Raw genomic sequence first — 27,926 nt, 5'->3', positions numbered from 1 at the left:
CCAAATTTGCGTCCTTTTTTTCCAACATCCTAGGGATTCTAGAGGTACCCAGACTTTGTGGGTTCCCCTGAAGGAGACCAAGAAATTAGCCAAAATACAGTAAAAATTTTGTTTTAAAAAAGAAAAAAATGGAAAAAAGGGCTGGAGAAGAAGGCTTGTGGTTTTTGTCCCTGAAATTGGCATCAACAAAGGGTTTGCACTGCTAAAATCACCAGCTTCCCAGCTTTCAGGGACAGGCAGACTTGAATCAGAAAACCCAATTTTTCAACACAATTTTGGCATTTTACTGGGACATACCCCATTTTTACGATTTTGTGTGCTTTTAGCCTCCTTCCAGTCAGTGACAGAAATGGGTGTGAAACCAATGCTGGGTCCCAGTAACCTAAACATTTTTGAAAAGAAGACAACATTCTGAATTCAGCAATGGGTAACTTGTGTAGATCTTACAAGTGTTTCCTACAGAAAATAACAACTGAAATAAAAAAAAAAATTTGAAATCGAGAAGAAAAAAACAGCCATTTTCCTCTACGTTTTACTCTGTAACTTTTTTCTGCAATGTCAGATTTTTGAAAGCAATATACCATTACGCCTGCTGGACTCTTCTGGTTGCGGGGATATATAGGGCTTGTAGGTTCATCAAGAACCCTAGGTATCCAGAGAAAATAAATGAGCTGCACCTTGCAGTGGGTTTTCATTCTATACCGGGTATACTGCAATTAATTTGCCGAAGTATATAGAGTGAAAAAAAGGTATCAAGAAAACCTTTCTATTTCCAAAATGGGCACAAGATAAGGAGTGAAGGAGCAGTGGTTATTTGCACATCTCTGAATTCTGGGGTGCCCACACTAGCATGCGAATTAAAGGGCATTTCTCAAATAGACGTCTTTTTTACACACTGTCTTATATTTGGAAGGAAAAAATGTAGATAAAGACAAGGGGCAGTAACTCTTGTTTTGCTATTCTATGTTTCCCCAAGTCTCCCGATAACATTTTTTACCTCACTTGTGTGGGTAGGCCTAGCGCCCGCGACAGGAAGTGCCCCAAAACACAACGTGGACACATCAAATGTTCCCAAAGAAAACCAAAACCTAGGTAAAAGACATTGTCATTTGCAACGCCAATAGCTCTAACTCTCACAAATGTGAGACCTTTCGCATTGCAAATGCTTGTTTTTTTGTGCAGGCAAGTGTGCGTGGAGCCTGCTTTGGTTCTTAAGACCTCAGACCTAAAGCAAAGCTTAGACAGAAACATAGCAATGTGCCCTTTGCACACAGTTAGAGATCCTACTAAATGGAGTCATATATAGGTCAGCACGGCCATTTTGCACAATTTTGTTGTGATATAAAGTTTCGGTAGAGCTCAATGAGAGCTGGTAGTTATGGCCGAGTGGTTAAGGTGATGGGCTTGAAATCCTTTGGGGGTTCCCTGCACGGGTTTGAATCCTGCTGACTACCTCTGTTGTTTATTTTAAACCTGATTTTTAAAATAACTGTGAAGAACACATTTACCAACTTTATTTGGGAAGATAGATAATTTACTTTAAATCTTTATTTAACAGAGGTTCGATTTTATTTTGCAGAGAGAAGAGCGGGTGACCGCGTGGGGAGAACAAATGATTTGTTAAACCTTCCATTTGAAGGTGATCTAAGCAGAATGAAGCAAAACAACAGCAGCGCCAATCAGCCGATTTCTTGGAGTCCACGGTTTAGGAGTTTACTTAGAAGGAGACTGTAAAAGAGTTTTAAAATTAGGGACCTATTGGTAGAGTCACTGCTTATGCAAATTGAAGGGTCAGAAGGGAGATGCGTCATTAAGATCTGTAAAAATCCATCTCTGGCAGCGGTGGGATTTGAACCCACGCCTCCAAAGAGACTGGAGCCTTAATCCAGGGCCTTAGACCGCTCGGCCACGCTACCTGTTGCTCTCAGTGTGTCTGTGCACTTCATGAGCACCGTAACCCTGAGTCTCCTCACTTAGTGTGGAAAGTCGAGTTGATAAACCATTTCATGGACATGATTACAATGTCGGGAGGGTGATGTGGTAATTGAAGGTTATCTCTCTTACTCAGTCACTGCACAAGTCTTCTCCCACCTGCTCGGACCTAGTGCAATCACCTTAAAAGACAACACTCTCCGAGCAATGACTTCCAACCAAGGTATAAGCACCTGCTCTACATAGGCAATGTGACTCCATCATTTTCTAATGAAACAAGTGTTCATACCGGTGGGCTCATTTCTTTGGGTGGGATCTAATGAATGAGCAGTTCATTCAAAAATAACTGAGGAGTTGCACGTATTCATGACATCAGCCCTATTGCCGCACCCAGTCTCCCCAACATACTGTTTAGCTTTCCAGTGACGTCATGTCTTGTGTGGCCTATTCACATTCCGCTGTTAATATTTTTTAGCCAATAGAATTTCACAGGCTCCCGTCTTTGAGCTCACATTGAAAAGGCACAAGTCCCAAAATGCAACCGGGTGCTGTTTAAAACTCCAGCACTGGTGGGCGGTGCTCCAGGTGACATGGGGTCCACCTGGATGCCCTGACTGCCTTTCACGTGACAGTCACAGACACACACAGGACAGAGGTTCAAAAGCTATTCTGAAAGAAGTAAGGACAACAGGCCCACGTGAAACTAAACTTTTTAAATAGATGATTTTTGTTTCTATTGACCTGGTTCTCACTCGTTCTGCGCGCCAAGTCAAATGTAAATGAGCCTCGCAATAAAAATGCACAGAGGATGGTAAAATTCACTTCACTCTGCGCTCGTTGATGCTGAGAGCATGGTTGTCAGCCCGCACGCTTGTTATTTTGATGTGGAATTACTTGATTGCTTTGTGATAATTTTCATTACTCCGAATTGCAAGTTCCCCTACCCCAGTAATAATGTTTGAGGTATTGCTTCCCTACCACACCAACAAGGCCACCCTCTGACCAAGTCCTTTGCCTCTCTTCAGAACTACCATAAGCCCCTCCATGCACTAGGAACTTTTTGCTTGACGACCATCTAGGCGTCCTTGGAATATTGATTTTTAGAAGTAACAATGTTTGTTTATTTTAACTAACTGACCTTTTTAGGGTCTCGCTTGATAGACTCTGTAGTATTCAGTAAAGGGCTTGGAGCCCGCATGTCTCTCACCATTTTTTTATTTATGTGGCACTCTTCTTTACAGTTTCCTAATTCATCAAGGCATGTCTTGCATCATTTCCGTTCCTCTCTGTAGAGCAGCGACCAAGCGTTGATTGATTCAGCTTAATCAGTGCCTGACCGCTGCTCCCCACCTGATCAAGGTACTATTTTTTCCTTTTACCTTCTAGTGCCCTGCAAACAGAAGGCTTGTGACTGGCAAAAACATGCCCAGCAGGACAACCAAAACTGTTAAGTTTTAAATTTAAATCGAACTTTCTTTTATTTTGCCAAATCGTCTTTTCCCACGTTCCACGCATGTTTTCTTTTGCTTTTGTTCGTGGGCACTCTTCTCAAAAGATGACGATTAGCTCGTTTAAAATATTGCAAATCAACAGTGTTTCTTTATTATGTGTAAATTCTGAAATTAATCTTTAACACATAATCCTGCGGTACACTTCAATCCACCCCACTCCAATCTTCCCCACTACAATCCACCCCATCCAGACCACTTCACCCACACTAATCCACCTCACTCCAGTCCAAATCACTCACCCGAATCCAATCCACTCTAACTCATCCTACTCCAATCCTCTCCACCCACCCCAAGCAAATCTGTCTCACTCCAATGTGCCCCACTATAATAAAAAACAATCTGCACCACTCCAAAACAATCTGTCCCACTTCGATCCAAAACAATCTGCCCCACTCCAATCTGCCCGACTCCACTTCAAAACAATCTCCCCTACTCCAATTCAAAACAATCTACCCCACTGCAATCTGCTGCACTCCAATCAAAAACAAACTACCACACTGCAATCCAAAACAATCTGCCATACTGCAATCGAAAACAATCTGTCCCACCCAAGGCAGTGGTGGCTGGTGCACTTTGAAAGGAGTTGGTGGGAGGGAAAAATAGTTCATCTGAAGCTAAGTGAAGAAATTGGAATAAAATAGTGCATTTTAACCCCTTCGCTGCCAGCCTTTTCCCCCTCAGGTGCCAGGCATTTTTTTGGCTATTTGGGGCAGGGCGCGCTTAGGCCCTCATAGATTTTTGTCCACATAAGCTATCCACGCCAAATTTGCGTCCTTTTTTTCCAACATCCTAGGGATTCTAGAGGTACCCAGACTTTGTGGGTTCCCCTGAAGGAGACCAAGAAATTAGCCAAAATACGGAAACATTTTGTTTTAAAAAAGAAAAAAATGGAAAAAAGGGCTGGAGAAGAAGGCTTGTGGTTTTTGTCCCTGAAATTGGCATCAACAAAGGGTTTGCACTGCTAAAATCACCAGCTTCCCAGCTTTCAGGGACAGGCAGACTTGAATCAGAAAACCCAATTTTTCAACACAATTTTGGCATTTTACTGGGACATACCCCATTTTTACGATTTTGTGTGCTTTTAGCCTCCTTCCAGTCAGTGACAGAAATGGGTGTGAAACCAATGCTGGGTCCCAGTAACCTAAACATTTTTGAAAAGAAGACAACATTCTGAATTCAGCAATGGGTAACTTGTGTAGATCTTACAAGTGTTTCCTACAGAAAATAACAACTGAAATAAAAAAAAAATATTGAAATTGAGAAGAAAAAAACAGCCATTTTCCTCTACGTTTTACTCTGTAACTTTTTTCTGCAATGTCAGATTTTTGAAAGCAATATACCATTACGCCTGCTGGACTCTTCTGGTTGCGGGGATATATAGGGCTTGTAGGTTCATCAAGAACCCTAGGTATCCAGAGAAAATAAATGAGCTGCACCTTGCAGTGGGTTTTCATTCTATACCGGGTATACTGCAATTAATTTGCCGAAGTATATAGAGTGAAAAAAAGGTATCAAGAAAACCTTTCTATTTCCAAAATGGGCACAAGATAAGGAGTGAAGGAGCAGTGGTTATTTGCACATCTCTGAATTCTGGGGTGCCCACACTAGCATGCGAATTAAAGGGCATTTCTCAAATAGACGTCTTTTTTACACACTGTCTTATATTTGGAAGGAAAAAATGTAGATAAAGACAAGGGGCAGTAACTCTTGTTTTGCTATTCTATGTTTCCCCAAGTCTCCCGATAACATTTTTTACCTCACTTGTGTGGGTAGGCCTAGCGCCCGAGACAGGAAGTGCCCCAAAACACAACGTGGACACATCAAATTTTGCCAAAGAAAACCAAAACCTAGGTAAAAGACATTGTCATTTGCAACGCCAATAGCTCTAACTCTCACAAATGTGAGACCTTTCGCATTGCAAATGCTTGTTTTTTTGTGCAGGCAAGTGTGCGTGGAGCCTGCTTTGGTTCTTAAGACCTCAGACCTAAAGCAAAGCTTAGACAGAAACATAGCAATGTGCCCTTTGCACACAGTTAGAGATCCTACTAAATGGAGTCATATATAGGTCTGCACGGCCATTTTGCACAATTTTGTTGTGATATAAAGTTTCGGTAGAGCTCAATGAGAGCTGGTAGTTATGGCCGAGTGGTTAAGGTGATGGACTTGAAATCCTTTGGGGGTTCCCTGCACGGGTTTGAATCCTGCTGACTACCTCTGTTGTTTATTTTAAACCTGATTTTTAAAATAACTGTGAAGAACACATTTACCAACTTTATTTGGGAAGATAGATAATTTACTTTAAATCTTTATTTAACAGAGGTTCGATTTTATTTTGCAGAGAGAAGAGCGGGTGACCGCGTGGGGAGAACAAATGATTTGTTAAACCTTCCATTTGAAGATGATCTAAGCAGAATGAAGCAAAACAACAGCAGCGCCAATCAGCCGATTTCTTGGAGTCCACGGTTTAGGAGTTTACTTAGAAGGAGACTGTAAAAGAGTTTTACAATTAGGGACCTATTGGTAGAGTCACTGCTTATGCAAATTGAAGGGTCAGAAGGGAGATGCGTCATTAAGATCTGTAAAAATCCATCTCTGGCAGCGGTGGGATTTGAACCCACGCCTCCAAAGAGACTGGAGCCTTAATCCAGCGCCTTAGACCGCTCGGCCACGCTACCTGTTGCTCTCAGTGTGTCTGTGCACTTCATGAGCACCGTAACCCTGAGTCTCCTCACTTAGTGTGGAAAGTCGAGTTGATAAACCATTTCATGGACATGATTACAATGTCGGGAGGGTGATGTGGTAATTGAAGGTTATCTCTCTTACTCAGTCACTGCACAAGTCTTCTCCCACCTGCTCGGACCTAGTGCAATCACCTTAAAAGACAACACTCTCCGAGCAATGACTTCCAACCAAGGTATAAGCACCTGCTCTACATAGGCAATGTGACTCCATCATTTTCTAATGAAACAAGTGTTCATACCGGTGGGCTCATTTCTTTGGGTGGGATCTAATGAATGAGCAGTTCATTCAAAAATAACTGAGGAGTTGCACGTATTCATGACATCAGCCCTATTGCCGCACCCAGTCTCCCCAACATACTGTTTAGCTTTCCAGTGACGTCATGTCTTGTGTGGCCTATTCACATTCCGCTGTTAATATTTTTTAGCCAATAGAATTTCACAGGCTCCCGTCTTTGAGCTCACATTGAAAAGGCACAAGTCCCAAAATGCAACCGGGTGCTGTTTAAAACTCCAGCACTGGTGGGCGGTGCTCCAGGTGACATGGGGTCCACCTGGATGCCCTGACTGCCTTTCACGTGACAGTCACAGACACACACAGGACAGAGGTTCAAAAGCTATTCTGAAAGAAGTAAGGACAACAGGCCCACGTGAAACTAAACTTTTTAAATAGATGATTTTTGTTTCTATTGACCTGGTTCTCACTCGTTCTGCGCGCCAAGTCAAATGTAAATGAGCCTCGCAATAAAAATGCACAGAGGATGGTAAAATTCACTTCACTCTGCGCTCGTTGATGCTGAGAGCATGGTTGTCAGCCCGCACGCTTGTTATTTTGATGTGGAATTACTTGATTGCTTTGTGATAATTTTCATTACTCCGAATTGCAAGTTCCCCTACCCCAGTAATAATGTTTGAGGTATTGCTTCCCTACCACACCAAGAAGGCCACCCTCTGACCAAGTCCTTTGCCTCTCTTCAGAACTACCATAAGCCCCTCCATGCACTAGGAACTTTTTGCTTGACGACCATCTAGGCGTCCTTGGAATATTGATTTTTAGAAGTAACAATGTTTGTTTATTTTAACTAACTGACCTTTTTAGGGTCTCGCTTGATAGACTCTGTAGTATTCAGTAAAGGGCTTGGAGCCCGCATGTCTCTCACCATTTTTTTATTTATGTGGCACTCTTCTTTACAGTTTCCTAATTCATCAAGGCATGTCTTGCATCATTTCCGTTCCTCTCTGTAGAGCAGCGACCAAGCGTTGATTGATTCAGCTTAATCAGTGCCTGACCGCTGCTCCCCACCTGATCAAGGTACTATTTTTTCCTTTTACCTTCTAGTGCCCTGCAAACAGAAGGCTTGTGACTGGCAAAAACATGCCCAGCAGGACAACCAAAACTGTTAAGTTTTAAATTTAAATCGAACTTTCTTTTATTTTGCCAAATCGTCTTTTCCCACGTTCCACGCATGTTTTCTTTTGCTTTTGTTCGTGGGCACTCTTCTCAAAAGATGACGATTAGCTCGTTTAAAATATTGCAAATCAACAGTGTTTCTTTATTATGTGTAAATTCTGAAATTAATCTTTAACACATAATCCTGCGGTACACTTCAATCCACCCCACTCCAATCTTCCCCACTACAATCCACCCCATCCAGACCACTTCACCCACACTAATCCACCTCACTCCAGTCCAAATCACTCACCCGAATCCAATCCACTCTAACTCATCCTACTCCAATCCTCTCCACCCACCCCAAGCAAATCTGTCTCACTCCAATGTGCCCCACTATAATAAAAAACAATCTGCACCACTCCAAAACAATCTGTCCCACTTCGATCCAAAACAATCTGCCCCACTCCAATCTGCCCGACTCCACTTCAAAACAATCTCCCCTACTCCAATTCAAAACAATCTACCCCACTGCAATCTGCTGCACTCCAATCAAAAACAAACTACCACACTGCAATCCAAAACAATCTGCCATACTGCAATCGAAAACAATCTGTCCCACCCAAGGCAGTGGTGGCTGGTGCACTTTGAAAGGAGTTGGTGGGAGGGAAAAATAGTTCATCTGAAGCTAAGTGAAGAAATTGGAATAAAATAGTGCATTTTAACCCCTTCGCTGCCAGCCTTTTCCCCCTCAGGTGCCAGGCATTTTTTTGGCTATTTGGGGCAGGGCGCGCTTAGGCCCTCATAGATTTTTGTCCACATAAGCTATCCACGCCAAATTTGCGTCCTTTTTTTCCAACATCCTAGGGATTCTAGAGGTACCCAGACTTTGTGGGTTCCCCTGAAGGAGACCAAGAAATTAGCCAAAATACGGTAAACATTTTGTTTTAAAAAAGAAAAAAATGGAAAAAAGGGCTGGAGAAGAAGGCTTGTGGTTTTTGTCCCTGAAATTGGCATCAACAAAGGGTTTGCACTGCTAAAATCACCAGCTTCCCAGCTTTCAGGGACAGGCAGACTTGAATCAGAAAACCCAATTTTTCAACACAATTTTGGCATTTTACTGGGACATACCCCATTTTTACGATTTTGTGTGCTTTTAGCCTCCTTCCAGTCAGTGACAGAAATGGGTGTGAAACCAATGCTGGGTCCCAGTAACCTAAACATTTTTGAAAAGAAGACAACATTCTGAATTCAGCAATGGGTAACTTGTGTAGATCTTACAAGTGTTTCCTACAGAAAATAACAACTGAAATAAAAAAAAAATATTGAAATTGAGAAGAAAAAAACAGCCATTTTCCTCTACGTTTTACTCTGTAACTTTTTTCTGCAATGTCAGATTTTTGAAAGCAATATACCATTACGCCTGCTGGACTCTTCTGGTTGCGGGGATATATAGGGCTTGTAGGTTCATCAAGAACCCTAGGTATCCAGAGAAAATAAATGAGCTGCACCTTGCAGTGGGTTTTCATTCTATACCGGGTATACTGCAATTAATTTGCCGAAGTATATAGAGTGAAAAAAAGGTATCAAGAAAACCTTTCAATTTCCAAAATGGGCACAAGATAAGGAGTGAAGGAGCAGTGGTTATTTGCACATCTCTGAATTCTGGGGTGCCCACACTAGCATGCAAATTAAAGGGCATTTCTCAAATAGACGTCTTTTTTACACACTGTCTTATATTTGGAAGGAAAAAATGTAGATAAAGACAAGGGGCAGTAACTCTTGTTTTGCTATTCTATGTTTCCCCAAGTCTCCCGATAACATTTTTTACCTCACTTGTGTGGGTAGGCCTAGCGCCCGCGACAGGAAGTGCCCCAAAACACAACGTGGACACATCAAATTTTCCCAAAGAAAACCAAAACCTAGGTAAAAGACATTGTCATTTGCAACGCCAATAGCTCTAACTCTCACAAATGTGAGACCTTTCGCATTGCAAATGCTTGTTTTTTTGTGCAGGCAAGTGTGCGTGGAGCCTGCTTTGGTTCTTAAGACCTCAGACCTAAAGCAAAGCTTAGACAGAAACATAGCAATGTGCCCTTTGCACACAGTTAGAGATCCTACTAAATGGAGTCATATATAGGTCTGCACGGCCATTTTGCACAATTTTGTTGTGATATAAAGTTTCGGTAGAGCTCAATGAGAGCTGGTAGTTATGGCCGAGTGGTTAAGGTGATGGGCTTGAAATCCTTTGGGGGTTCCCTGCACGGGTTTGAATCCTGCTGACTACCTCTGTTGTTTATTTTAAACCTGATTTTTAAAATAACTGTGAAGAACACATTTACCAACTTTATTTGGGAAGATAGATAATTTACTTTAAATCTTTATTTAACAGAGGTTCGATTTTATTTTGCAGAGAGAAGAGCGGGTGACCGCGTGGGGAGAACAAATGATTTGTTAAACCTTCCATTTGAAGGTGATCTAAGCAGAATGAAGCAAAACAACAGCAGCGCCAATCAGCCGATTTCTTGGAGTCCACGGTTTAGGAGTTTACTTAGAAGGAGACTGTAAAAGAGTTTTAAAATTAGGGACCTATTGGTAGAGTCACTGCTTATGCAAATTGAAGGGTCAGAAGGGAGATGCGTCATTAAGATCTGTAAAAATCCATCTCTGGCAGCGGTGGGATTTGAACCCACGCCTCCAAAGAGACTGGAGCCTTAATCCAGCGCCTTAGACCGCTCGGCCACGCTACCTGTTGCTCTCAGTGTGTCTGTGCACTTCATGAGCACCGTAACCCTGAGTCTCCTCACTTAGTGTGGAAAGTCGAGTTGATAAACCATTTCATGGACATGATTACAATGTCGGGAGGGTGATGTGGTAATTGAAGGTTATCTCTCTTACTCAGTCACTGCACAAGTCTTCTCCCACCTGCTCGGACCTAGTGCAATCACCTTAAAAGACAACACTCTCCGAGCAATGACTTCCAACCAAGGTATAAGCACCTGCTCTACATAGGCAATGTGACTCCATCATTTTCTAATGAAACAAGTGTTCATACTGGTGGGCTCATTTCTTTGGGTGGGATCTAATGAATGAGCAGTTCATTCAAAAATAACCGAGGAGTTGCACGTATTCATGACATCAGCCCTATTGCCGCACCCAGTCTCCCCAACATACTGTTTAGCTTTCCAGTGACGTCATGTCTTGTGTGGCCTATTCACATTCCGCTGTTAATATTTTTTAGCCAATAGAATTTCACAGGCTCCCGTCTTTGAGCTCACATTGAAAAGGCACAAGTCCCAAAATGCAACCGGGTGCTGTTTAAAACTCCAGCACTGGTGGGCGGTGCCCCAGGTGACATGGGGCCCACCTGGATGCTCTGACTGCCTTTCACGTGACAGTCACAGACACACACAGGACAGAGGTTCAAAAGCTATTCTGAAAGAAGTAAGGACAACAGGCCCACGTGAAACTAAACTTTTTAAATAGATGATTTTTGTTTCTATTGACCGGGTTCTCACTCGTTCTGCGCGCCAAGTCAAATGTAAATGAGCCTCGCAATAAAAATGCACAGAGGATGGTAAAATTCACTTCACTCTGCGCTCGTTGATGCTGAGAGCATGGTTGTCAGCCCGCACGCTTGTTATTTTGATGTGGAATTACTTGATTGCTTTGTGATTATTTTCATTACTCCGAATTGCAAGTTCCCCTACCCCAGTAATAATGTTTGAGGTATTGCTTCCCTACCACACCAACAAGGCCACCCTCTGACCAAGTCCTTTGCCTCTCTTCAGAACTACCATAAGCCCCTCCATGCACTAGGAACTTTTTGCTTGACGACCATCTAGGCGTCCTTGGAATATTGATATTTAGAAGTAACAATGTTTGTTTATTTTAACTAACTGACCTTTTTAGGGTCTCGCTTGATAGACTCTGTAGTATTCAGTAAAGGGCTTGGAGCCCGCATGTCTCTCACCATTTTTTTATTTATGTGGCACTCTTCTTTACAGTTTCCTAATTCATCAAGGCATGTCTTGCATCATTTCCGTTCCTCTCTGTAGAGCAGCGACCAAGCGTTGATTGATTCAGCTTAATCAGTGCCTGACCGCTGCTCCCCACCTGATCAAGGTACTATTTTTTCCTTTTACCTTCTAGTGCCCTGCAAACAGAAGGCTTGTGACTGGCAAAAACATGCCCAGCAGGACAACCAAAACTGTTAAGTTTTAAATTTAAATCGAACTTTCTTTTATTTTGCCAAATCGTCTTTTCCCACGTTCCACGCATGTTTTCTTTTGCTTTTGTTCGTGGGCACTCTTCTCAAAAGATGACGATTAGCTCGTTTAAAATATTGCAAATCAACAGTGTTTCTTTATTATGTGTAAATTCTGAAATTAATCTTTAACACATAATCCTGCGGTACACTTCAATCCACCCCACTCCAATCTTCCCCACTACAATCCACCCCATCCAGACCACTTCACCCACACTAATCCACCTCACTCCAGTCCAAATCACTCACCCGAATCCAATCCACTCTAACTCATCCTACTCCAATCCTCTCCACCCACCCCAAGCAAATCTGTCTCACTCCAATGTGCCCCACTATAATAAAAAACAATCTGCACCACTCCAAAACAATCTGTCCCACTTCGATCCAAAACAATCTGCCCCACTCCAATCTGCCCGACTCCACTTCAAAACAATCTCCCCTACTCCAATTCAAAACAATCTACCCCACTGCAATCTGCTGCACTCCAATCAAAAACAAACTACCACACTGCAATCCAAAACAATCTGCCATACTGCAATCGAAAACAATCTGTCCCACCCAAGGCAGTGGTGGCTGGTGCACTTTGAAAGGAGTTGGTGGGAGGGAAAAATAGTTCATCTGAAGCTAAGTGAAGAAATTGGAATAAAATAGTGCATTTTAACCCCTTCGCTGCCAGCCTTTTCCCCCTCAGGTGGCAGGCATTTTTTTGGCTATTTGGGGCAGGGCGCGCTTAGGCCCTCATAGATTTTTGTCCACATAAGCTATCCACGCCAAATTTGCGTCCTTTTTTTCCAACATCCTAGGGATTCTAGAGGTACCCAGACTTTGTGGGTTCCCCTGAAGGAGACCAAGAAATTAGCCAAAATACGGTAAACATTTTGTTTTAAAAAAGAAAAAAATGGAAAAAAGGGCTGGAGAAGAAGGCTTGTGGTTTTTGTCCCTGAAATTGGCATCAACAAAGGGTTTGCACTGCTAAAATCACCAGCTTCCCAGCTTTCAGGGACAGGCAGACTTGAATCAGAAAACCCAATTTTTCAACACAATTTTGGCATTTTACTGGGACATACCCCATTTTTACGATTTTGTGTGCTTTTAGCCTCCTTCCAGTCAGTGACAGAAATGGGTGTGAAACCAATGCTGGGTCCCAGTAACCTAAACATTTTTGAAAAGAAGACAACATTCTGAATTCAGCAATGGGTAACTTGTGTAGATCTTACAAGTGTTTCCTACAGAAAATAACAACTGAAATAAAAAAAAAATATTGAAATTGAGAAGAAAAAAACAGCCATTTTCCTCTACGTTTTACTCTGTAACTTTTTTCTGCAATGTCAGATTTTTGAAAGCAATATACCATTACGCCTGCTGGACTCTTCTGGTTGCGGGGATATATAGGGCTTGTAGGTTCATCAAGAACCCTAGGTATCCAGAGAAAATAAATGAGCTGCACCTTGCAGTGGGTTTTCATTCTATACCGGGTATACTGCAATTAATTTGCCGAAGTATATAGAGTGAAAAAAAGGTATCAAGAAAACCTTTCTATTTCCAAAATGGGCACAAGATAAGGAGTGAAGGAGCAGTGGTTATTTGCACATCTCTGAATTCTGGGGTGCCCACACTAGCATGCGAATTAAAGGGCATTTCTCAAATAGACGTCTTTTTTACACACTGTCTTATATTTGGAAGGAAAAAATGTAGATAAAGACAAGGGGCAGTAACTCTTGTTTTGCTATTCTATGTTTCCCCAAGTCTCCCGATAACATTTTTTACCTCACTTGTGTGGGTAGGCCTAGCGCCCGCGACAGGAAGTGCCCCAAAACACAACGTGGACACATCAAATTTTCCCAAAGAAAACCAAAACCTAGGTAAAAGACATTGTCATTTGCAACGCCAATAGCTCTAACTCTCACAAATGTGAGACCTTTCGCATTGCAAATGCTTGTTTTTTTGTGCAGGCAAGTGTGCGTGGAGCCTGCTTTGGTTCTTAAGACCTCAGACCTAAAGCAAAGCTTAGACAGAAACATAGCAATGTGCCCTTTGCACACAGTTAGAGATCCTACTAAATGGAGTCATATATAGGTCTGCACGGCCATTTTGCACAATTTTGTTGTGATATAAAGTTTCGGTAGAGCTCAATGAGAGCTGGTAGTTATGGCCGAGTGGTTAAGGTGATGGACTTGAAATCCTTTGGGGGTTCCCTGCACGGGTTTGAATCCTGCTGACTACCTCTGTTGTTTATTTTAAACCTGATTTTTAAAATAACTGTGAAGAACACATTTACCAACTTTATTTGGGAAGATAGATAATTTACTTTAAATCTTTATTTAACAGAGGTTCGATTTTATTTTGCAGAGAGAAGAGCGGGTGACCGCGTGGGGAGAACAAATGATTTGTTAAACCTTCCATTTGAAGATGATCTAAGCAGAATGAAGCAAAACAACAGCAGCGCCAATCAGCCGATTTCTTGGAGTCCACGGTTTAGGAGTTTACTTAGAAGGAGACTGTAAAAGAGTTTTACAATTAGGGACCTATTGGTAGAGTCACTGCTTATGCAAATTGAAGGGTCAGAAGGGAGATGCGTCATTAAGATCTGTAAAAATCCATCTCTGGCAGCGGTGGGATTTGAACCCACGCCTCCAAAGAGACTGGAGCCTTAATCCAGCGCCTTAGACCGCTCGGCCACTGTTGCTCTCAGTGTGTCTGTGCACTTCATGAGCACCGTAACCCTGAGTCTCCTCACTTAGTGTGGAAAGTCGAGTTGATAAACCATTTCATGGACATGATTACAATGTCGGGAGGGTGATGTGGTAATTGAAGGTTATCTCTCTTACTCAGTCACTGCACAAGTCTTCTCCCACCTGCTCGGACCTAGTGCAATCACCTTAAAAGACAACACTCTCCGAGCAATGACTTCCAACCAAGGTATTAGCACCTGCTCTACATAGGCAATGTGACTCCATCATTTTCTAATGAAACAAGTGTTCATACCGGTGGGCTCATTTCTTTGGGTGGGATCTAATGAATGAGCAGTTCATTCAAAAATAACTGAGGAGTTGCACGTATTCATGACATCAGCCCTATTGCCGCACCCAGTCTCCCCAACATACTGTTTAGCTTTCCAGTGACGTCATGTCTTGTGTGGCCTATTCACATTCCGCTGTTAATATTTTTTAGCCAATAGAATTTCACAGGCTCCCGTCTTTGAGCTCACATTGAAAAGGCACAAGTCCCAAAATGCAACCGGGTGCTGTTTAAAACTCCAGCACTGGTGGGCGGTGCTCCAGGTGACATGGGGTCCACCTGGATGCCCTGACTGCCTTTCACGTGACAGTCACAGACACACACAGGACAGAGGTTCAAAAGCTATTCTGAAAGAAGTAAGGACAACAGGCCCACGTGAAACTAAACTTTTTAAATAGATGATTTTTGTTTCTATTGACCTGGTTCTCACTCGTTCTGCGCGCCAAGTCAAATGTAAATGAGCCTCGCAATAAAAATGCACAGAGGATGGTAAAATTCACTTCACTCTGCGCTCGTTGATGCTGAGAGCATGGTTGTCAGCCCGCACGCTTGTTATTTTGATGTGGAATTACTTGATTGCTTTGTGATAATTTTCATTACTCCGAATTGCAAGTTCCCCTACCCCAGTAATAATGTTTGAGGTATTGCTTCCCTACCACACCAAGAAGGCCACCCTCTGACCAAGTCCTTTGCCTCTCTTCAGAACTACCATAAGCCCCTCCATGCACTAGGAACTTTTTGCTTGACGACCATCTAGGCGTCCTTGGAATATTGATTTTTAGAAGTAACAATGTTTGTTTATTTTAACTAACTGACCTTTTTAGGGTCTCGCTTGATAGACTCTGTAGTATTCAGTAAAGGGCTTGGAGCCCGCATGTCTCTCACCATTTTTTTATTTATGTGGCACTCTTCTTTACAGTTTCCTAATTCATCAAGGCATGTCTTGCATCATTTCCGTTCCTCTCTGTAGAGCAGCGACCAAGCGTTGATTGATTCAGCTTAATCAGTGCCTGACCGCTGCTCCCCACCTGATCAAGGTACTATTTTTTCCTTTTACCTTCTAGTGCCCTGCAAACAGAAGGCTTGTGACTGGCAAAAACATGCCCAGCAGGACAACCAAAACTGTTAAGTTTTAAATTTAAATCGAACTTTCTTTTATTTTGCCAAATCGTCTTTTCCCACGTTCCACGCATGTTTTCTTTTGCTTTTGTTCGTGGGCACTCTTCTCAAAAGATGACGATTAGCTCGTTTAAAATATTGCAAATCAACAGTGTTTCTTTATTATGTGTAAATTCTGAAATTAATCTTTAACACATAATCCTGCGGTACACTTCAATCCACCCCACTCCAATCTTCCCCACTACAATCCACCCCATCCAGACCACTTCACCCACACTAATCCACCTCACTCCAGTCCAAATCACTCACCCGAATCCAATCCACTCTAACTCATCCTACTCCAATCCTCTCCACCCACCCCAAGCAAATCTGTCTCACTCCAATGTGCCCCACTATAATAAAAAACAATCTGCACCACTCCAAAACAATCTGTCCCACTTCGATCCAAAACAATCTGCCCCACTCCACTTCAAAACAATCTCCCCTACTCCAATTCAAAACAATCTACCCCACTGCAATCTGCTGCACTCCAATCAAAAACAAACTACCACACTGCAATCCAAAACAATCTGCCTTACTGCAATCGAAAACAATCTGTCCCACCCAAGGCAGTGGTGGCTGGTGCACTTTGAAAGGAGTTGGTGGGAGGGAAAAATAGTTCATCTGAAGCTAAGTGAAGAAATTGGAATAAAATAGTGCATTTTAACCCCTTCGCTGCCAGCCTTTTCCCCCTCAGGTGGCAGGCATTTTTTTGGCTATTTGGGGCAGGGCGCGCTTAGGCCCTCATAGATTTTTGTCCACATAAGCTATCCACGCCAAATTTGCGTCCTTTTTTTCCAACATCCTAGGGATTCTAGAGGTACCCAGACTTTGTGGGTTCCCCTGAAGGAGACCAAGAAATTAGCCAAAATACAGTAAAAATTTTGTTTTAAAAAAGAAAAAATGGAAAAAAGGGCTGGAGAAGAAGGCTTGTGGTTTTTGTCCCTGAAATTGGCATCAACAAAGGGTTTGCACTGCTAAAATCACCAGCTTCCCAGCTTTCAGGGACAGGCAGACTTGAATCAGAAAACCCAATTTTTCAACACAATTTTGGCATTTTACTGGGACATACCCCATTTTTACGATTTTGTGTGCTTTTAGCCTCCTTCCAGTCAGTGACAGAAATGGGTGTGAAACCAATGCTGGGTCCCAGTAACCTAAACATTTTTGAAAAGAAGACAACATTCTGAATTCAGCAATGGGTAACTTGTGTAGATCTTACAAGTGTTTCCTACAGAAAATAACAACTGAAATAAAAAAAAAATATTGAAATTGAGAAGAAAAAAACAGCCATTTTCCTCTACGTTTTACTCTGTAACTTTTTTCTGCAATGTCAGATTTTTGAAAGCAATATACCATTACGCCTGCTGGACTCTTCTGGTTGCGGGGATATATAGGGCTTGTAGGTTCATCAAGAACCCTAGGTATCCAGAGAAAATAAATGAGCTGCACCTTGCAGTGGGTTTTCATTCTATACCGGGTATACTGCAATTAATTTGCCGAAGTATATAGAGTGAAAAATAGGTATCAAGAAAACCTTTCTATTTCCAAAATGGGCACAAGATAAGGAGTGAAGGAGCAGTGGTTATTTGCACATCTCTGAATTCTGGGGTGCCCACACTAGCATGCGAATTAAAGGGCATTTCTCAAATAGACGTCTTTTTTACACACTGTCTTATATTTGGAAGGAAAAAATGTAGATAAAGACAACGGGCAGTAACTCTTGTTTTGCTATTCTATGTTTCCCCAAGTCTCCCGATAACATTTTTTACCTCACTTGTGTGGGTAGGCCTAGCGCCCGCGACAGGAAGTGCCCCAAAACACAACGTGGACACATCAAATTTTCCCAAAGAAAACCAAAACCTAGGTAAAAGACATTGTCATTTGCAACGCCAATAGCTCTAACTCTCACAAATGTGAGACCTTTCGCATTGCAAATGCTTGTTTTTTTGTGCAGGCAAGTGTGCGTGGAGCCTGCTTTGGTTCTTAAGACCTCAGACCTAAAGCAAAGCTTAGACAGAAACATAGCAATGTGCCCTTTGCACACAGTTAGAGATCCTACTAAATGGAGTCATATATAGGTCTGCACGGCCATTTTGCACAATTTTGTTGTGATATAAAGTTTCGGTAGAGCTCAATGAGAGCTGGTAGTTATGGCCGAGTGGTTAAGGTGATGGACTTGAAATCCTTTGGGGGTTCCCTGCACGGGTTTGAATCCTGCTGACTACCTCTGTTGTTTATTTTAAACCTGATTTTTAAAATAACTGTGAAGAACACATTTACCAACTTTATTTGGGAAGATAGATAATTTACTTTAAATCTTTATTTAACAGAGGTTCGATTTTATTTTGCAGAGAGAAGAGCGGGTGACCGCGTGGGGAGAACAAATGATTTGTTAAACCTTCCATTTGAAGATGATCTAAGCAGAATGAAGCAAAACAACAGCAGCGCCAATCAGCCGATTTCTTGGAGTCCACGGTTTAGGAGTTTACTTAGAAGGAGACTGTAAAAGAGTTTTACAATTAGGGACCTATTGGTAGAGTCACTGCTTATGCAAATTGAAGGGTCAGAAGGGAGATGCGTCATTAAGATCTGTAAAAATCCATCTCTGGCAGCGGTGGGATTTGAACCCACGCCTCCAAAGAGACTGGAGCCTTAATCCAGGGCCTTAGACCGCTCGGCCACGCTACCTGTTGCTCTCAGTGTGTCTGTGCACTTCATGAGCACCGTAACCCTGAGTCTCCTCACTTAGTGTGGAAAGTCGAGTTGATAAACCATTTCATGGACATGATTACAATGTCGGGAGGGTGATGTGGTAATTGAAGGTTATCTCTCTTACTCAGTCACTGCACAAGTCTTCTCCCACCTGCTCGGACCTAGTGCAATCACCTTAAAAGACAACACTCTCCGAGCAATGACTTCCAACCAAGGTATAAGCACCTGCTCTACATAGGCAATGTGACTCCATCATTTTCTAATGAAACAAGTGTTCATACCGGTGGGCTCATTTCTTTGGGTGGGATCTAATGAATGAGCAGTTCATTCAAAAATAACTGAGGAGTTGCACGTATTCATGACATCAGCCCTATTGCCGCACCCAGTCTCCCCAACATACTGTTTAGCTTTCCAGTGACGTCATGTCTTGTGTGGCCTATTCACATTCCGCTGTTAATATTTTTTAGCCAATAGAATTTCACAGGCTCCCGTCTTTGAGCTCACATTGAAAAGGCACAAGTCCCAAAATGCAACCGGGTGCTGTTTAAAACTCCAGCACTGGTGGGCGGTGCTCCAGGTGACATGGGGTCCACCTGGATGCCCTGACTGCCTTTCACGTGACAGTCACAGACACACACAGGACAGAGGTTCAAAAGCTATTCTGAAAGAAGTAAGGACAACAGGCCCACGTGAAACTAAACTTTTTAAATAGATGATTTTTGTTTCTATTGACCTGGTTCTCACTCGTTCTGCGCGCCAAGTCAAATGTAAATGAGCCTCGCAATAAAAATGCACAGAGGATGGTAAAATTCACTTCACTCTGCGCTCGTTGATGCTGAGAGCATGGTTGTCAGCCCGCACGCTTGTTATTTTGATGTGGAATTACTTGATTGCTTTGTGATAATTTTCATTACTCCGAATTGCAAGTTCCCCTACCCCAGTAATAATGTTTGAGGTATTGCTTCCCTACCACACCAAGAAGGCCACCCTCTGACCAAGTCCTTTGCCTCTCTTCAGAACTACCATAAGCCCCTCCATGCACTAGGAACTTTTTGCTTGACGACCATCTAGGCGTCCTTGGAATATTGATTTTTAGAAGTAACAATGTTTGTTTATTTTAACTAACTGACCTTTTTAGGGTCTCGCTTGATAGACTCTGTAGTATTCAGTAAAGGGCTTGGAGCCCGCATGTCTCTCACCATTTTTTTATTTATGTGGCACTCTTCTTTACAGTTTCCTAATTCATCAAGGCATGTCTTGCATCATTTCCGTTCCTCTCTGTAGAGCAGCGACCAAGCGTTGATTGATTCAGCTTAATCAGTGCCTGACCGCTGCTCCCCACCTGATCAAGGTACTATTTTTTCCTTTTACCTTCTAGTGCCCTGCAAACAGAAGGCTTGTGACTGGCAAAAACATGCCCAGCAGGACAACCAAAACTGTTAAGTTTTAAATTTAAATCGAACTTTCTTTTATTTTGCCAAATCGTCTTTTCCCACGTTCCACGCATGTTTTCTTTTGCTTTTGTTCGTGGGCACTCTTCTCAAAAGATGACGATTAGCTCGTTTAAAATATTGCAAATCAACAGTGTTTCTTTATTATGTGTAAATTCTGAAATTAATCTTTAACACATAATCCTGCGGTACACTTCAATCCACCCCACTCCAATCTTCCCCACTACAATCCACCCCATCCAGACCACTTCACCCACACTAATCCACCTCACTCCAGTCCAAATCACTCACCCGAATCCAATCCACTCTAACTCATCCTACTCCAATCCTCTCCACCCACCCCAAGCAAATCTGTCTCACTCCAATGTGCCCCACTATAATAAAAAACAATCTGCACCACTCCAAAACAATCTGTCCCACTTCGATCCAAAACAATCTGCCCCACTCCAATCTGCCCGACTCCACTTCAAAACAATCTCCCCTACTCCAATTCAAAACAATCTACCCCACTGCAATCTGCTGCACTCCAATCAAAAACAAACTACCACACTGCAATCCAAAACAATCTGCCATACTGCAATCGAAAACAATCTGTCCCACCCAAGGCAGTGGTGGCTGGTGCACTTTGAAAGGAGTTGGTGGGAGGGAAAAATAGTTCATCTGAAGCTAAGTGAAGAAATTGGAATAAAATAGTGCATTTTAACCCCTTCGCTGCCAGCCTTTTCCCCCTCAGGTGCCAGGCATTTTTTTGGCTATTTGGGGCAGGGCGCGCTTAGGCCCTCATAGATTTTTGTCCACATAAGCTATCCACGCCAAATTTGCGTCCTTTTTTTCCAACATCCTAGGGATTCTAGAGGTACCCAGACTTTGTGGGTTCCCCTGAAGGAGACCAAGAAATTAGCCAAAATACGGTAAACATTTTGTTTTAAAAAAGAAAAAAATGGAAAAAAGGGCTGGAGAAGAAGGCTTGTGGTTTTTGTCCCTGAAATTGGCATCAACAAAGGGTTTGCACTGCTAAAATCACCAGCTTCCCAGCTTTCAGGGACAGGCAGACTTGAATCAGAAAACCCAATTTTTCAACACAATTTTGGCATTTTACTGGGACATACCCCATTTTTACGATTTTGTGTGCTTTTAGCCTCCTTCCAGTCAGTGACAGAAATGGGTGTGAAACCAATGCTGGGTCCCAGTAACCTAAACATTTTTGAAAAGAAGACAACATTCTGAATTCAGCAATGGGTAACTTGTGTAGATCTTACAAGTGTTTCCTACAGAAAATAACAACTGAAATAAAAAAAAAATATTGAAATTGAGAAGAAAAAAACAGCCATTTTCCTCTACGTTTTACTCTGTAACTTTTTTCTGCAATGTCAGATTTTTGAAAGCAATATACCATTACGCCTGCTGGACTCTTCTGGTTGCGGGGATATATAGGGCTTGTAGGTTCATCAAGAACCCTAGGTATCCAGAGAAAATAAATGAGCTGCACCTTGCAGTGGGTTTTCATTCTATACCGGGTATACTGCAATTAATTTGCCGAAGTATATAGAGTGAAAAAAAGGTATCAAGAAAACCTTTCTATTTCCAAAATGGGCACAAGATAAGGAGTGAAGGAGCAGTGGTTATTTGCACATCTCTGAATTCTGGGGTGCCCACACTAGCATGCAAATTAAAGGGCATTTCTCAAATAGACGTCTTTTTTACACACTGTCTTATATTTGGAAGGAAAAAATGTAGATAAAGACAAGGGGCAGTAACTCTTGTTTTGCTATTCTATGTTTCCCCAAGTCTCCCGATAACATTTTTTACCTCACTTGTGTGGGTAGGCCTAGCGCCCGCGACAGGAAGTGCCCCAAAACACAACGTGGACACATCAAATTTTCCCAAAGAAAACCAAAACCTAGGTAAAAGACATTGTCATTTGCAACGCCAATAGCTCTAACTCTCACAAATGTGAGACCTTTCGCATTGCAAATGCTTGTTTTTTTGTGCAGGCAAGTGTGCGTGGAGCCTGCTTTGGTTCTTAAGACCTCAGACCTAAAGCAAAGCTTAGACAGAAACATAGCAATGTGCCCTTTGCACACAGTTAGAGATCCTACTAAATGGAGTCATATATAGGTCTGCACGGCCATTTTGCACAATTTTGTTGTGATATAAAGTTTCGGTAGAGCTCAATGAGAGCTGGTAGTTATGGCCGAGTGGTTAAGGTGATGGGCTTGAAATCCTTTGGGGGTTCCCTGCACGGGTTTGAATCCTGCTGACTACCTCTGTTGTTTATTTTAAACCTGATTTTTAAAATAACTGTGAAGAACACATTTACCAACTTTATTTGGGAAGATAGATAATTTACTTTAAATCTTTATTTAACAGAGGTTCGATTTTATTTTGCAGAGAGAAGAGCGGGTGACCGCGTGGGGAGAACAAATGATTTGTTAAACCTTCCATTTGAAGATGATCTAAGCAGAATGAAGCAAAACAACAGCAGCGCCAATCAGCCGATTTCTTGGAGTCCACGGTTTAGGAGTTTACTTAGAAGGAGACTGTAAAAGAGTTTTACAATTAGGGACCTATTGGTAGAGTCACTGCTTATGCAAATTGAAGGGTCAGAAGGGAGATGCGTCATTAAGATCTGTAAAAATCCATCTCTGGCAGCGGTGGGATTTGAACCCACGCCTCCAAAGAGACTGGAGCCTTAATCCAGCGCCTTAGACCGCTCGGCCACGCTACCTGTTGCTCTCAGTGTGTCTGTGCACTTCATGAGCACCGTAACCCTGAGTCTTCTCACTTAGAGTGGAAAGTCGAGTTGATAAACCATTTCATGGACATGATTACAATGTCGGGAGGGTGATGTGGTAATTGAAGGTTATCTCTCTTACTCAGTCACTGCACAAGTCTTCTCCCACCTGCTCGGACCTAGTGCAATCACCTTAAAAGACAACACTCTCCGAGCAATGACTTCCAACCAAGGTATAAGCACCTGCTCTACATAGGCAATGTGACTCCATCATTTTCTAATGAAACAAGTGTTCATACTGGTGGGCTCATTTCTTTGGGTGGGATCTAATGAATGAGCAGTTCATTCAAAAATAACCGAGGAGTTGCACGTATTCATGACATCAGCCCTATTGCCGCACCCAGTCTCCCCAACATACTGTTTAGCTTTCCAGTGACGTCATGTCTTGTGTGGCCTATTCACATTCCGCTGTTAATATTTTTTAGCCAATAGAATTTCACAGGCTCCCGTCTTTGAGCTCACATTGAAAAGGCACAAGTCCCAAAATGCAACCGGGTGCTGTTTAAAACTCCAGCACTGGTGGGCGGTGCCCCAGGTGACATGGGGCCCACCTGGATGCTCTGACTGCCTTTCACGTGACAGTCACAGACACACACAGGACAGAGGTTCAAAAGCTATTCTGAAAGAAGTAAGGACAACAGGCCCACGTGAAACTAAACTTTTTAAATAGATGATTTTTGTTTCTATTGACCGGGTTCTCACTCGTTCTGCGCGCCAAGTCAAATGTAAATGAGCCTCGCAATAAAAATGCACAGAGGATGGTAAAATTCACTTCACTCTGCGCTCGTTGATGCTGAGAGCATGGTTGTCAGCCCGCACGCTTGTTATTTTGATGTGGAATTACTTGATTGCTTTGTGATTATTTTCATTACTCCGAATTGCAAGTTCCCCTACCCCAGTAATAATGTTTGAGGTATTGCTTCCCTACCACACCAACAAGGCCACCCTCTGACCAAGTCCTTTGCCTCTCTTCAGAACTACCATAAGCCCCTCCATGCACTAGGAACTTTTTGCTTGACGACCATCTAGGCGTCCTTGGAATATTGATATTTAGAAGTAACAATGTTTGTTTATTTTAACTAACTGACCTTTTTAGGGTCTCGCTTGATAGACTCTGTAGTATTCAGTAAAGGGCTTGGAGCCCGCATGTCTCTCACCATTTTTTTATTTATGTGGCACTCTTCTTTACAGTTTCCTAATTCATCAAGGCATGTCTTGCATCATTTCCGTTCCTCTCTGTAGAGCAGCGACCAAGCGTTGATTGATTCAGCTTAATCAGTGCCTGACCGCTGCTCCCCACCTGATCAAGGTACTATTTTTTCCTTTTACCTTCTAGTGCCCTGCAAACAGAAGGCTTGTGACTGGCAAAAACATGCCCAGCAGGACAACCAAAACTGTTAAGTTTTAAATTTAAATCGAACTTTCTTTTATTTTGCCAAATCGTCTTTTCCCACGTTCCACGCATGTTTTCTTTTGCTTTTGTTCGTGGGCACTCTTCTCAAAAGATGACGATTAGCTCGTTTAAAATATTGCAAATCAACAGTGTTTCTTTATTATGTGTAAATTCTGAAATTAATCTTTAACACATAATCCTGCGGTACACTTCAATCCACCCCACTCCAATCTTCCCCACTACAATCCACCCCATCCAGACCACTTCACCCACACTAATCCACCTCACTCCAGTCCAAATCACTCACCCGAATCCAATCCACTCTAACTCATCCTACTCCAATCCTCTCCACCCACCCCAAGCAAATCTGTCTCACTCCAATGTGCCCCACTATAATAAAAAACAATCTGCACCACTCCAAAACAATCTGTCCCACTTCGATCCAAAACAATCTGCCCCACTCCAATCTGCCCGACTCCACTTCAAAACAATCTCCCCTACTCCAATTCAAAACAATCTACCCCACTGCAATCTGCTGCACTCCAATCAAAAACAAACTACCACACTGCAATCCAAAACAATCTGCCATACTGCAATCGAAAACAATCTGTCCCACCCAAGGCAGTGGTGGCTGGTGCACTTTGAAAGGAGTTGGTGGGAGGGAAAAATAGTTCATCTGAAGCTAAGTGAAGAAATTGGAATAAAATAGTGCATTTTAACCCCTTCGCTGCCAGCCTTTTCCCCCTCAGGTGGCAGGCATTTTTTTGGCTATTTGGGGCAGGGCGCGCTTAGGCCCTCATAGATTTTTGTCCACATAAGCTATCCACGCCAAATTTGCGTCCTTTTTTTCCAACATCCTAGGGATTCTAGAGGTACCCAGACTTTGTGGGTTCCCCTGAAGGAGACCAAGAAATTAGCCAAAATACGGTAAACATTTTGTTTTAAAAAAGAAAAAAATGGAAAAAAGGGCTGGAGAAGAAGGCTTGTGGTTTTTGTCCCTGAAATTGGCATCAACAAAGGGTTTGCACTGCTAAAATCACCAGCTTCCCAGCTTTCAGGGACAGGCAGACTTGAATCAGAAAACCCAATTTTTCAACACAATTTTGGCATTTTACTGGGACATACCCCATTTTTACGATTTTGTGTGCTTTTAGCCTCCTTCCAGTCAGTGACAGAAATGGGTGTGAAACCAATGCTGGGTCCCAGTAACCTAAACATTTTTGAAAAGAAGACAACATTCTGAATTCAGCAATGGGTAACTTGTGTAGATCTTACAAGTGTTTCCTACAGAAAATAACAACTGAAATAAAAAAAAAATATTGAAATTGAGAAGAAAAAAACAGCCATTTTCCTCTACGTTTTACTCTGTAACTTTTTTCTGCAATGTCAGATTTTTGAAAGCAATATACCATTACGCCTGCTGGACTCTTCTGGTTGCGGGGATATATAGGGCTTGTAGGTTCATCAAGAACCCTAGGTATCCAGAGAAAATAAATGAGCTGCACCTTGCAGTGGGTTTTCATTCTATACCGGGTATACTGCAATTAATTTGCCGAAGTATATAGAGTGAAAAAAAGGTATCAAGAAAACCTTTCTATTTCCAAAATGGGCACAAGATAAGGAGTGAAGGAGCAGTGGTTATTTGCACATCTCTGAATTCTGGGGTGCCCACACTAGCATGCGAATTAAAGGGCATTTCTCAAATAGACGTCTTTTTTACACACTGTCTTATATTTGGAAGGAAAAAATGTAGATAAAGACAAGGGGCAGTAACTCTTGTTTTGCTATTCTATGTTTCCCCAAGTCTCCCGATAACATTTTTTACCTCACTTGTGTGGGTAGGCCTAGCGCCCGCGACAGGAAGTGCCCCAAAACACAACGTGGACACATCAAATTTTCCCAAAGAAAACCAAAACCTAGGTAAAAGACATTGTCATTTGCAACGCCAATAGCTCTAACTCTCACAAATGTGAGACCTTTCGCATTGCAAATGCTTGTTTTTTTGTGCAGGCAAGTGTGCGTGGAGCCTGCTTTGGTTCTTAAGACCTCAGACCTAAAGCAAAGCTTAGACAGAAACATAGCAATGTGCCCTTTGCACACAGTTAGAGATCCTACTAAATGGAGTCATATATAGGTCTGCACGGCCATTTTGCACAATTTTGTTGTGATATAAAGTTTCGGTAGAGCTCAATGAGAGCTGGTAGTTATGGCCGAGTGGTTAAGGTGATGGACTTGAAATCCTTTGGGGGTTCCCTGCACGGGTTTGAATCCTGCTGACTACCTCTGTTGTTTATTTTAAACCTGATTTTTAAAATAACTGTGAAGAACACATTTACCAACTTTATTTGGGAAGATAGATAATTTACTTTAAATCTTTATTTAACAGAGGTTCGATTTTATTTTGCAGAGAGAAGAGCGGGTGACCGCGTGGGGAGAACAAATGATTTGTTAAACCTTCCATTTGAAGATGATCTAAGCAGAATGAAGCAAAACAACAGCAGCGCCAATCAGCCGATTTCTTGGAGTCCACGGTTTAGGAGTTTACTTAGAAGGAGACTGTAAAAGAGTTTTACAATTAGGGACCTATTGGTAGAGTCACTGCTTATGCAAATTGAAGGGTCAGAAGGGAGATGCGTCATTAAGATCTGTAAAAATCCATCTCTGGCAGCGGTGGGATTTGAACCCACGCCTCCAAAGAGACTGGAGCCTTAATCCAGCGCCTTAGACCGCTCGGCCACTGTTGCTCTCAGTGTGTCTGTGCACTTCATGAGCACCGTAACCCTGAGTCTCCTCACTTAGTGTGGAAAGTCGAGTTGATAAACCATTTCATGGACATGATTACAATGTCGGGAGGGTGATGTGGTAATTGAAGGTTATCTCTCTTACTCAGTCACTGCACAAGTCTTCTCCCACCTGCTCGGACCTAGTGCAATCACCTTAAAAGACAACACTCTCCGAGCAATGACTTCCAACCAAGGTATTAGCACCTGCTCTACATAGGCAATGTGACTCCATCATTTTCTAATGAAACAAGTGTTCATACCGGTGGGCTCATTTCTTTGGGTGGGATCTAATGAATGAGCAGTTCATTCAAAAATAACTGAGGAGTTGCACGTATTCATGACATCAGCCCTATTGCCGCACCCAGTCTCCCCAACATACTGTTTAGCTTTCCAGTGACGTCATGTCTTGTGTGGCCTATTCACATTCCGCTGTTAATATTTTTTAGCCAATAGAATTTCACAGGCTCCCGTCTTTGAGCTCACATTGAAAAGGCACAAGTCCCAAAATGCAACCGGGTGCTGTTTAAAACTCCAGCACTGGTGGGCGGTGCTCCAGGTGACATGGGGTCCACCTGGATGCCCTGACTGCCTTTCACGTGACAGTCACAGACACACACAGGACAGAGGTTCAAAAGCTATTCTGAAAGAAGTAAGGACAACAGGCCCACGTGAAACTAAACTTTTTAAATAGATGATTTTTGTTTCTATTGACCTGGTTCTCACTCGTTCTGCGCGCCAAGTCAAATGTAAATGAGCCTCGCAATAAAAATGCACAG

The 27,926-nt window shown here is 42.5% G+C and overlaps 11 non-coding genes across 11 annotated transcripts; 4 read left to right on the top strand and 7 right to left on the bottom strand.

Annotated features, from left to right (window-relative positions):
• Positions 1-1,834: 1,834 nt before the first annotated feature.
• Positions 1,835-1,916, bottom strand: TRNAL-AAG (transfer RNA leucine (anticodon AAG)). Its single transcript has one exon. It is a non-coding gene; the product is annotated as a tRNA-Leu (tRNA).
• Positions 1,917-5,574: 3,658 nt separating this feature from the next.
• TRNAS-UGA (transfer RNA serine (anticodon UGA)) lies at positions 5,575-5,656 on the top strand. The gene has a single exon. It is a non-coding gene; the product is annotated as a tRNA-Ser (tRNA).
• A 380-nt stretch (positions 5,657-6,036) lies between these two features.
• TRNAL-AAG (transfer RNA leucine (anticodon AAG)) lies at positions 6,037-6,118 on the bottom strand. The gene has a single exon. It is a non-coding gene; the product is annotated as a tRNA-Leu (tRNA).
• A 4,121-nt stretch (positions 6,119-10,239) lies between these two features.
• On the bottom strand, positions 10,240-10,321 carry TRNAL-AAG (transfer RNA leucine (anticodon AAG)). The gene has a single exon. It is a non-coding gene; the product is annotated as a tRNA-Leu (tRNA).
• Positions 10,322-13,980: 3,659 nt separating this feature from the next.
• TRNAS-UGA (transfer RNA serine (anticodon UGA)) lies at positions 13,981-14,062 on the top strand. The gene has a single exon. It is a non-coding gene; the product is annotated as a tRNA-Ser (tRNA).
• Positions 14,063-14,442: 380 nt separating this feature from the next.
• Positions 14,443-14,525, bottom strand: TRNAL-AAG (transfer RNA leucine (anticodon AAG)). Its single transcript has one exon. It is a non-coding gene; the product is annotated as a tRNA-Leu (tRNA).
• A 3,636-nt stretch (positions 14,526-18,161) lies between these two features.
• TRNAS-UGA (transfer RNA serine (anticodon UGA)) lies at positions 18,162-18,243 on the top strand. Its single transcript has one exon. It is a non-coding gene; the product is annotated as a tRNA-Ser (tRNA).
• Positions 18,244-18,623: 380 nt separating this feature from the next.
• On the bottom strand, positions 18,624-18,705 carry TRNAL-AAG (transfer RNA leucine (anticodon AAG)). The gene has a single exon. It is a non-coding gene; the product is annotated as a tRNA-Leu (tRNA).
• Positions 18,706-22,826: 4,121 nt separating this feature from the next.
• Positions 22,827-22,908, bottom strand: TRNAL-AAG (transfer RNA leucine (anticodon AAG)). The gene has a single exon. It is a non-coding gene; the product is annotated as a tRNA-Leu (tRNA).
• Positions 22,909-26,567: 3,659 nt separating this feature from the next.
• On the top strand, positions 26,568-26,649 carry TRNAS-UGA (transfer RNA serine (anticodon UGA)). The gene has a single exon. It is a non-coding gene; the product is annotated as a tRNA-Ser (tRNA).
• Positions 26,650-27,029: 380 nt separating this feature from the next.
• Positions 27,030-27,112, bottom strand: TRNAL-AAG (transfer RNA leucine (anticodon AAG)). Its single transcript has one exon. It is a non-coding gene; the product is annotated as a tRNA-Leu (tRNA).
• Positions 27,113-27,926: the final 814 nt, after the last annotated feature.

This window comes from Pleurodeles waltl, chromosome 12, assembly GCF_031143425.1.
Source record: "Pleurodeles waltl isolate 20211129_DDA chromosome 12, aPleWal1.hap1.20221129, whole genome shotgun sequence".
In the NCBI taxonomy this organism is placed as follows: Eukaryota; Metazoa; Chordata; class Amphibia; order Caudata; family Salamandridae; genus Pleurodeles; species Pleurodeles waltl.
Note: the sequence above shows the minus strand (reverse complement) of the source record. Positions and strands in the feature narration are given on the sequence as shown.